This window comes from Herpailurus yagouaroundi, unplaced genomic scaffold (assembly GCF_014898765.1).
Source record: "Herpailurus yagouaroundi ecotype Mexico unplaced genomic scaffold, PumYag 184, whole genome shotgun sequence".
NCBI classification, from domain to species: domain Eukaryota; kingdom Metazoa; phylum Chordata; class Mammalia; order Carnivora; family Felidae; genus Herpailurus; species Herpailurus yagouaroundi.
In genome coordinates, this window is record NW_024412415.1 from 34,551,379 (window position 1) to 34,562,235 (window position 10,857).

Below are 10,857 nucleotides of genomic sequence, written 5' to 3' on the forward strand. Positions count from 1 at the left end.
ACATTAACCCGAACCTTGGAGGTTCATTATCAGAAGATCCATTTGCTAATTCCACGGGCGTCTGAGCTCTTCGCGTCTGGTGGCGGGTGGCCAAGGGCCCATGCGCACTGGAAGCACCACCAGATGGGTTCTTGGGAGTCCCAACATCTTGGCACCAAAGCTATTTCTTGGCCCTGCATGTGCCTCTTCAGTGTCCGACATAAAACACGAAATGAATGCTCATGGTGGTTGGATATTGTTCTGGGCACACAGCCCTTCCTTTGGAGGAACCATCCCTCCCACACACCTCGTGGTCCAGGAGGCGCCCCAGTATGGCGCCCTGGCCCCTCCCACACCACGAGGGTAAACTCTGACCTGGGGCGAGCCCTGGGTATCGTGATTGGTTCAGAGGTGTGCATGTGATCCAACCTAGGCCAATCAGAATCTTGCAAGGACTTGCCTGCTGCAGTTGCTTTCTGCCGGGAGCCTGCATGTCAGGGAGATGTGAAGTTGCGGTTCCTGGAGCTCATCCTTTCTGACCGCACAGAAGAAGGCCCTCGGTAGGAGTGACTGGAGCCCACACATGAGGGTTATCATCTGGGAGAAGAAGGAAGGTAAAAAGAGAGCCCTTATTAAGGCTCTTGATTTCTTCTGGATACGGCCATGACCCTCTAAGCCTTCCCCGTAACAATGTGCCATTGTATCGATCACAAGTTGTTGTTGTTTTAATTTTTTTAATGTTTTTATTTATTTTTGTTTTTTTTAATTTTTTTTTCAACGTTTATTTATTTTTGGGACAGAGAGAGACAGAGCATGAACGGGCGAGGGGCAGAGAGAGAGGGAGACACAGAATCGCAAACAGGCTCCAGGCTCTGAGCCATCAGCCCAGAGCCCGACGCGGGGCTCGAACTCACGGACCGCGAGATCGTGACCTGAGCTGAAGTCGGACGCTTAACCGACTGCGCCACCCAGGCGCCCCTGTTTTTATTTATTTTTGAAGGAGAGAGAGAGACAGAGCATGGGTGGGGGAGGAGCAGAGAGAAAGGAAGACACAGAATCCGAAGCAGGCTCCGGGCTCTGAGCTGTCAGCACAGAGCCCGATGTAGGGCTCGAACCCACAAGCTGTGAGATCATGATCTGAGCCGAAGTTGGACGCTCAACCGACTGAGCCACCCAGGCGCCCCACAAGTTGGTTTTGATCACGTGTGACTCAGACAGTTTTGACTTCTACAATACCCTAATTAAATAATTCCTTCGTAGCCGGTGAAGGAAAGGCGAAAGAGTCCAGCTCTCCTAAACTTTTTAGGCCAAGGGTTATGTAGATGTCCAGAAATGGAAATGCAGGATGCTAGGGAACCGTAAATGCCTCTCCTGGAGAACGAAGAAGAGGGAGACACTTTCTAGGGCAGGTGGCAAGCAACCACTAAATCTCGACTTCTGCTCGTTGAGCTTTTTCTAAATAATTCAGCAGAAATAGGACTAAATGTTCCCCAGTATTTTTCTTTAGTTAGAAATAATTTGTTTTGTAATGCAACTTTTTGGATACCTTTCTTAACTCACGTTGAACCCCTGACTGCCCCAACACGTCTACAGCCATTTGGTCCAAAGTGACTTACCCTCTACTTGATGTTACTTTATTCTTATTTTTCCACTTCCGGTCACGTCCCTGCAGCAAATTAGGTGGTGTCACGGCATCTCACTCATGAATTTCCAGACCTTCCATCATCTGACAGGAGCTTTGGAGATGCGGTTGCTTAGACGGGCCCCTAACTTCAGCTAGACCCATCAAAACCGTTGTCCGGGACTTGGGGATCTTATCCATGAGGCGCGTGGGTGAGACCCTCTTCACGTGGACGCACCTTCAGCACGTGACCTGGTTCCTGGGACTCGGGGTTGTGCGTCACCATGCGGACCAGAGGGTTAGAGGGTGGAGCTAAGGGCAAGAGGAAAATGAAGCGGGAGATGGAAGGACAGCAGTTCTTGTTCTGATCGGCTCCCGAGGTCAGGGAGCCTGCTTTCCCTTGGCTTCTGTTAGAGATCGTGTGCCCCACAAATAAACCTCCCCCTTTCCCCTGTTAAGTCAAATCCAGGTGGTTGCTGCCCCCTTGCAATGGAAGGATCCTCTCTAAGCCATGCAGGTTCTTGCCCGGCCTTAAAATGCTTCCTCCACCCCTCCCTTCCTTGTCCTTCCCCCTTCTCAATCACATGTGTGATCACTGACGCATGTATATTATGCAGAATATCAAATATAGGTCAATGGATGTCACCATGGTAAAACAAGCAAACGAAAAGCTCACACTCCTCAGTGCTTGTTAGTAAAAGGATCCAACAATGCGCTCCTCCCCCCTGCTGGTGGGGGGGGGGGGTCACCGGGGTCAGCCCAGGCTTTGGCGTGTGAACTTCTTGTTCCCACCAAATCCGTCAGCTGAAGTGAGAAGGTTTTATTGAGGCGGACATGTGTCAGCCTCGGTTTGAAACAAAGACACGCTGCCAGCCTGTACCATCACAAAAGCGGGGCTGTGTGAGACATCTTTGCTAAGGCAGTGATTCTTTTTTTCTCTATTGCCAGGCACCATTTTGGAAAGTTGCTATGGGAGGTTGGTCTGCACTTGAACGACGTCTGAGACACATTCAAGGCTAATGCTTTTGAAAAACAAAGCGCCTGAAAGGTTTCAGGACGGGGCGGTGGTGAAATCAAATGACCCATTGAGGCTAAATTACCAGCCTCACAGAGCGTTTTTTAGAAATACCATTCTGCCTCGGCCTGGGGCCACCACTCATTCGCTTGCTCTTCCAATTAATTATTGTGTTTTAACACTATCTCCAAAGATAATTGCCTGTCAGTGAATCAGTATGTAACACCTCGGGGTGAACGATGTTCTTGCACTCCGTCTGTCAGTGCTAATAAACACGGGGCGGGGGAGAACCCACCTGCTTTCCTGAGCATCCCGTCCTTCTCCTGAGTCACCTCCTTCGCTCACTCGCCCCCCCCCCGCTTCCCCCCCCCCCCAGCCCAGCACTGGGGGTGGGTGAACTGGGAGAGAAACACACAAGCTCCATGGCGGAAGAGTGCCTGATCACAGCCCTGATTCTGAGGATGGCTTCTTTCCAATAGATCCGCCCTCGTTAATTTAATTCCGAGAGCCACAGAATAGATGGCAAAGGAGAGAGGGGTGTGTGTGTGTGTGTGTGTGTTTAACCACCCATCCCATCACCTACCAAAAGAAAAGGTATAGATCAATAGGCTTTGTAATTACAGAGCTGGTTAAAAAAAAAAAAAAAAGAGGAAGAAGAAGAAGAAAAAACTTTCAAAATAAATCCAGGTCGGAGGGGTCTTTTATATTCTTTAAAGCAAAACAGAGGAGTGACGGAACGTTAGCATCGAAACTCTTTGGCTTCAAAGCCCGCTGCATTAAATATTTCAATAGGGGAAAGACAAAATTCCCCATTTCAAATTAAATTGAACCCACTCGGTGAATGTATGAGCATCATATGGAGTAAGTGTCAATTAAAGTGATAAGTAGTGGGTCTGGCACCGAGTTCTGGATTGTTCTGAGGCCTGCTTCCCCGGCGTGGCCGTTCAGTGCTTTGGGGTAAATTGAAACTGATCCACCAAGTGTGACCGGTGATTCTTCTGAGAAACAGATTCTCGTCCAACACCTCTGAGTTAATTGGCATTTTATTCTCATTTAAATCTCTGTCCCAACCTTTTACTTTATTTTATTGTTGTGTGTCAGAGGAAACTACCATTCCAGTGCCTTCCCCGCAGCGTTCAGGAAGCTCAGAACAAATTAGGGGGTGCCCTGCCATTTCACCCACGGATCACAGGGCCCTCCAGCTTCTGTCGGGACTTGGGGGGTTCAGGTTTCCTGCCAATTGCACTTTCGGTCACAGAACGGAGAGGAAATGGAATCGTTAACGGCATTGGAATTTTTCTCTGAAGCCCATTTGCTGCCTATCTCCTGGAACAGCTACCCTAGCACGCAGGAGCTTCCCTGCCAGGAAAGGAGGAAGCACTGAGATGGGAGAGGAAGAGTCTAGAATAAATGATAACAGGAATGCTGCCTAGGGTGTGCCCCCTGCCCCAGCTCCTCCCAGAATGAGCCCCCGGGATGCCCATCACGGAACCCCCTGTTGCTGGCAAAGGAAAGCAAGTGGGCTGTTGGTCTCGTCTTCTTAGGGAGCTCCCCGCTCAGGGAAGTGCCTGGGTTCCGGGCCCTGATTTCCCTGGCTTCGTCTCCAGAGGGCATCAGTCCGTGCTTGGCTTCCCGGGGCGGGGGGGGGGGGGGGGGCCAGCCTCTTGCAGGGTCTTGGATAAGCAGTATGATTAGGGCCAGCGGGTTCCACACGCACTCCACCCACGCTGGTCCTCACCGAGTACCTCCTACTTCATACGGACTTTCAGACCCTCAGATAACCAAAGAGTGTCTCTCTAGGAACCGTTGGGTTATGGCTGCTGTTTCTACCTTCCTTGGCCACTCACGTTCCCACAAACACAAGCCCGCACAGACGTTTTTACTCAGGCTTAACCCCGTCTCTCATCCCCCCAAATGTCCTGGTCCCTTTGGGGCACCCAATTTCCCTAGCTTCATCAGTTCGTTGGTACGCGAAAGACCTCAGTACTCCACGGTGTTCGCTCAGATTGTTCTGTTGATGTAAGGACCTCCCCTCCAAGATGTCTGCCCCCAGGAAGTGTATTTCCGGGAATCCACAAGAAAGGCCTCGTGCAGATTCTCCAGAAGTCTATCCTCTTGCCACTTGAAAACAATCGCCCATGACCACGGGGGCATCAGCTCTCGCCCACCATCTCCACTGGGAATTACACCCCCACTCTGGCATCAACTTTCCCTCACCCTTGCACGCTGCTCATGGACACCCATCATGATGACTCCGCGTTCTTGTGGGACCCAGGCAGGGGAGAAATGCATGCTTCCTCCACTCTGCGGGCCACTGTGTCAACTGGGCTCCCAAACAGCCCCTGTGAAAACAGCTGCACCACACGACATGGGCCAGGGGCTGGGCCAGGGAGAGGGATCATGCTGTCTTCCTCCACGGCTGCTCAGCTCAGCTCCCGGCGTCTATGCGCAGACCCCTTCCCAACGCGCTCTCCCCCGTACAACGCCCCCTCCCCGGGACGTTGCCAGCCCACCAAATCAGCAGACGGGGCGAGAGGCTGACCCCCCTCGGCCCAGCCTGAATCCTTGCTCAACGTCCACACCACGTTTTGCAATTCTCTTGGCCAGTGGATGACAGAAACTGGCATCGCCCTTGTATGATCTCATAGCCCCTCCAGAGTGCAGCATTCATGGGCTCTCAGCGGCATTGCCTTAGTGAGAGCCATAATTTCACTGGTTTGCATTCACTCATGAAGTTCTAATTTGTCTTTTTCTTTTCATGTCTTTGAGCTATTTGAGGGCAGAGCCCGTGTCTTCAACAGTTTTGTACTCTGCCACGGGATGTGGCCATTCCCCGGCACGGAGGAGATACTCCGTGGCCACCAAGGACTGAACCAGGGTCAACATGGGACACTTGGGGCGAGATGGAACTTGACCTGGAGGCCCCTCGAGGTCCTTCCCAAGGCTTACTTTTCTACATTCCGATTCTGGAGGTCTGGGGGAGGCGCCTAGAAAGGAATAAAGGTCTAATAAACACCATCATTTGGAACCCTTGGCCTGGAGTTGCTTGTTCACCAGGTGTGGGATGTGTAAGCTGAGGGAGCCGGGCATATGGACTGTCTTTCCAGCCGTGTCCCCCTAGAAATCCTTGTCACCTCCTCCTCCACATTTCCTGTGTCTCAGCTTCCCATATATAGGGCACATTACGTACCACATCTGATGAATAGTTTTCCAGGAGGCTCTGAGGCCTCCTTCGTTAGCTCCGTGCATCCCTACCTTCCTGACCTTGAGAGATGCCAACGTTGCCTTACGGGACACTGGGCCTGTGGGGCAGAGAGCAGTGGTACCCGGCCAAGGCGGGCACCCTGAGACTTGGCAAAGGAACGGGACGGGCTGGGGATGGGGGGGGACTTATTTATAAGCATGATGAGGCATCACCTCAGAACCCCCACGAGTATCACAGGGCAGTGGGACATGTTCAGGGGCTGAGGGCCCTGCATTGGCAGGTGGGGGCGACGAAGCAGGTCTGAGGTATAACTATCTGTGCGATCTTACTTGTCCCCCGGAAAGGTTTGGTTTATGGACTTAGCAGAAGCACTGTGGGAAGAAAGGCTCCTGGCAATCGAGTCTCACGGTTTTAAATACCAACTATATACTGATGACTCCCACATTTATATTTGCAGCTCAGACCTCTTTTCTGGACTTCGGTCTTATATATCCAAACACCCACTCAAGATCTTGATTTAGATATCTAACAGGCATCTCAAAGCCAACAGACCCCAAATTCCTAATCTCCCCCTCCCCAAAACTCTCTCCACCCACAGCTTTCGCCGGCTGAGCTGATGCTCCCTCCGTCCTCCTCTTGTTCAGCCAAAACCCTTGGGGACGTCTTTGACTTCTGTCTTTCTGTTCCCGCCCTTCCTTCTCTACCATCTCGTCTTTACACAGACCCAGGAGACGAGGTAAGACAAGGTCAGTCAGGCCATGTCTCTCCTCTGCTCAAAACCCTGCAACGCCCCCCGCCCCCACTCCATGCAGAGTCAAACACCAAATCGTTACAGTGGCCAACCAAGCCCTGCGCGATCTGCTTTCTCTGCTCCGGCCTCTGTCTTCTCACACCTCTGTCCCACCTGGCATCAGCCACCTTGGCCTCCTTCCTGTCCTTGAGCACTCCAGCATGACTTCCCAGCCCTGCGCCGGGAAGTCCATGAGGCCACCCTCTGCCGCCCCTCCTCCCACACGCTCTCGGGCCCCTTTCCAGGCTCTAGTTTTCATTTCCTTTTGGCACCTACTGCTTTTTAAACCAATTGTATAAGTTACGCATGTGTTCTAGTTGTCATCTCTCTCCCTCCGTTAGAATGTAAATTCCACCAGGGTGTAAATCTTTGTGTTGTTCGCAGGAGGGCCTGGCGTATAGATTATGTATGAGTAGGCACTCAGTGAATGTCGAGGCAGAGAGAGTTTGGGAGCACCGATCAGATAGGAAAGGAAGGCGCCGTGCCAAAGATGGAGGAAATAATGATGGAAAACCAGTGGTTCTTGGAGTGAAAGGCACCAAGGGTTTGAAGGTCCAGTGTGAAGGTAAAAAGAAAGTTCTCTGAGAAAACCGAGATGGATAGAGTGGCCGTCTCAACGTCTTAATATTGAATCAAGACATTAAATAACAACAATGAAAACCCTACTGGTCTTAACGTAGTTTCTTAGACAGTCCTATACAGTCATTTCACCCTCTAATGATTCTACAAGATAGATTTAGTAAGCCCATTTTATAGTTAAGGAAACCGAGGCTCAGAGAGATGACCAGACTTGCCTAACTTCACATAACTGGGAAGTGACCCAGCCAGTGGGGCTACCTCACCTCCCTCCTCATTGTGATGCCGGCCAGAAGAGGAGAGAGGATAATATTTCACCACTGGTTGAGCACACCGATCTGGGGTTATCACTCTTCAGAAATGTCCAGCTTGGAAGGGTTCCTTCAGAGACTGAGGTCATTCCAAGAGATGCCAACACACATTCTTCTTTGCAGCCTGGCTCCCCACTCGAGCATGAAGACCTCATTCCCCGGATTGATGCAGGAGAGAATCTTCTAGCAACGCCACCCTGGACCGTCCTCCTCCTCTACCTTCCCACCCGGAAATGCTGTGCCTTCCTCACACCTGGGCTGGCTAGTCTGCTTACCTTTCACACCCCCTCCCCCCTTCTAAGAGGATATAAAATCAATAGCGATCCGGAGACCAATTCTGGCATTTTAATCGAAACAATAGAATCGGAGGCCAAAGGGCTCTGTGTTGACAAGACAAAGACCACATTGAGGGCTGCAGGCAGCCAGCAGAATGGAGTTATGGCTGTGTCCAGCTTAATGGCAGCCAGACACAAAAGAGGTTATTCACCCGAGCAAAGTTTTAAAAATTCTATAGTGTGCAATTTGGACCTCGTTGGAGTTGTTTTGTCTATTTCTGTGGATGCTGGCCTGCCCCCTCCCTTGGCAAAGCCGACAGTGCCTCCATAACTCACTTGCAGATGTCCCACAGCGCTGTTCCACTTCTGGACTTTATGCTCGTTAGCAGACACAACTGGAAATTCTTGAGCTGTTGCAAAATGGGTCATTTGGAACCAAATTCCAGTCTCTGACTATGTTCATATGGTGGATTGTTGGAGCCCCCTTGGCTGAAAGAGATGTGGATGTTGTCATCAGGCCTCCAGCACTGAAAAGGCTCAGCTAGAGACAGGTGGCATGGTCTCAGGTCACCGCAGCTGGAACAAGTCTTTAGGCAAGGCCAAGTTCGTCCTCCCATGAGAAACCGTGGCCCTGAGATGGGGGGGGGGGGTCACAAAGCCATGATGGCAAACCCTCATGAGTACGCTCACAAAGCCCATCACCAAAGCCTTCTTCGGCCCTCCCTGCAAATACTGTGATTGCCTTGGCCGTGACCCTGGGCTATTTTGTGGGAAGCAAAGGCCGTTACAGACCTTGACCTTCAGCTTTCGTTCGGTTCTGCGGGATGCTTTTTAGTTTTGCGTACTCGGCAAACTCGGTCGCTCATTCAACAAATGTGTACCGAGCACCTAGCACTCTTACCTTCGCTGGGTGCTGTCTCCACAACAGTAATCATTGCCCCTCGTAAAGTATTCACGGTGCGTGCAGCAGGCACTGGTCTCTTAGCTTTAGCCACAAAAGCTAATTAATCCTCCCCACAACCCCGGGAGTAGATGAGCTAGTGATAACATCTAAGAAAAGAAGTCTGAAAATCAATGAAAGCCAGATACCAAGTTCCCTGGCTCCCCAGGGGTTGCTTCCCCAACATCCGTAAGAAGTGAACTGTGAAGGTTCCAGGCATCGGCTTACCCTGCTCCTCCCTGAGATACCCCCGGTCTCTTCTCCACTCCCTCCTCGTCCTCTGGGACCAGACGTCCTTCCAGGGGGAGGAAACGTTCTCTTGTTCACAAACTTGCCAGGTGTCACGGGGTCTGGACCGTCAGAGAGGTCGGTAGGGACTGCCTTTCTCAATACAGAGCCACCCCCCAAGAGACCCACCTGCACATCCTGGGCAGCCCCTCGGGTCCCCAGAAAATCCAAAACACTTTCCTTAACCGCTTGCTTGTTCTCTTTCAGTGCTCCATGCATGATGGCTGCTCAAGCAGATGTCACTGCTGAGTCACGTGTGCACGCATGACCGAATGGATACATGATGGATGGGTGGATGGGTGGCTGGATGAATAGATGGCTGGATAATTTTTTTTTTTTTTTAAATTTCAGGGACCTTGAGAAATCCCTGCCCATAAGAATCCCCTCGTCTGCTCCAAAATACCATCTAATATGTCTACCAAAATGTATCTAATATCTACCAAAATGGTAGAGCCTTGGGGCGCCTGGGTGGCTCGGTCGGTTAAGCGTCTGGCTTTGGCTCGGGTCATGACCTCGCGGTTTGTGAGTTCGAGCCCCACATCGGGCTCTGCTGACATCTCAGAACCTGGAGCCTGCTTCGGATGCTGTGTCTCCCTCTTTCTCTCTCTCTCTCTCTCTCTCTGCCCCTCCCCCACTCATGCTCTGTCTCTCTCTCACACAAATAAATAAACACTAAAAAAAAATTCCAAATGGTAGAGCCACCAGCTGTGCATGGCTACTGAAATTTAAATCGAAGTTCACTGTGAATATAATTAATAATTCGGTTCCTCACCTCCACTGTCTACACTTTAAGTGCTCAGGAGCCACAGGTGGTCAGTGATTCTTGGACAGAGATACTTCGACGCAGAAAATTGTATTGGACGGCACTGCTCTGGGGAACCGTTTCTTGAATCGTCTTTGATTCACAGACCAGTGACAAATCTGATAAAAAGATATGTGTTTTCTCCCCAGGAAGGAAAGTGTGAATGCATTGAACTTACACTCAGGCTTCCCGCGAACCCAGGTTAAGAACACTTGCTTTGAGTTCACATCTTCCTTACAGTTAAAATAATCCCTTGGAGGAACAACGCATCAAGTGGTTAACAGTTGTCCCTACCTGAGTGTGTGTGAGTTTATCAGATGCTGTGTGGAGCTCTCTCCATCTGATTTGAAGCAAGAGGAGGAGGTGAGAGCCCTAAGGTAACGGGGGAGGCAGAGAGAGACTTGAGGAGAGAGAGAGGGTATGTTGGCCCTGGAGACTCTTGTGTACCTGCAATGATTCAGGGGACTGGTTTTTCCTGGACCACACAGCTCATCACAAGCGAGATCGTGGTGGCGGTCCCGCACGATGGAAGCACACAGTAGGCACCTAATGCACAAAAATGGCGAATTTCTCTTACAGGTATTGTGTTGGACTTCCTGAGGAGTACAATCATGAATGAAACATGACTCCTGTGCTCAGAGAACTCAAAGTCTCCTCTGAGAAAGACAACGATATAAACAGCACGGGCTCGCCCTTCGCCTGATTCCGCAAGCCCAGAATTTTCCCGGCACACCTACTCCCCTCGCCTTCGTGTTGATAGTTTTGCCACACACACACACACACACACACCATCTCTTTGAAGCCGTCCAGCTTTGGATGCCATGGGGTTCTCGCCCCTTGTTCCGGATGAGGACACCCAGGCCCGGGGGCGTCAGTCACCTGCTGTGGTCGGAATGGCCCTAGGAAGAAGATCGGGACCCGAATGGCTGCGGCCTGTCCTGCGCTGTGAGGTGTCCACGGCCCATCTGGGGTTTTCTGGGACGCCACGGGGGACGTGGGGGCCCAGGAGTGTGGAACAGAGAAGGGCGGTGCCCAAGGCACAGGTACCGGATCTT

The 10,857-nt window shown here is 51.3% G+C and overlaps 1 long non-coding RNA gene across 1 annotated transcript; it reads left to right on the top strand.

Moving 5' to 3' along the window:
• Positions 1 to 453: 453 nt before the first annotated feature.
• Positions 454 to 5,643, top strand: LOC121041924 (uncharacterized). Its single transcript, XR_005795926.1, has 2 exons — positions 454 to 593; positions 3,717 to 5,643. It is a non-coding gene; the product is annotated as an uncharacterized LOC121041924 (long non-coding RNA).
• Positions 5,644 to 10,857: the final 5,214 nt, after the last annotated feature.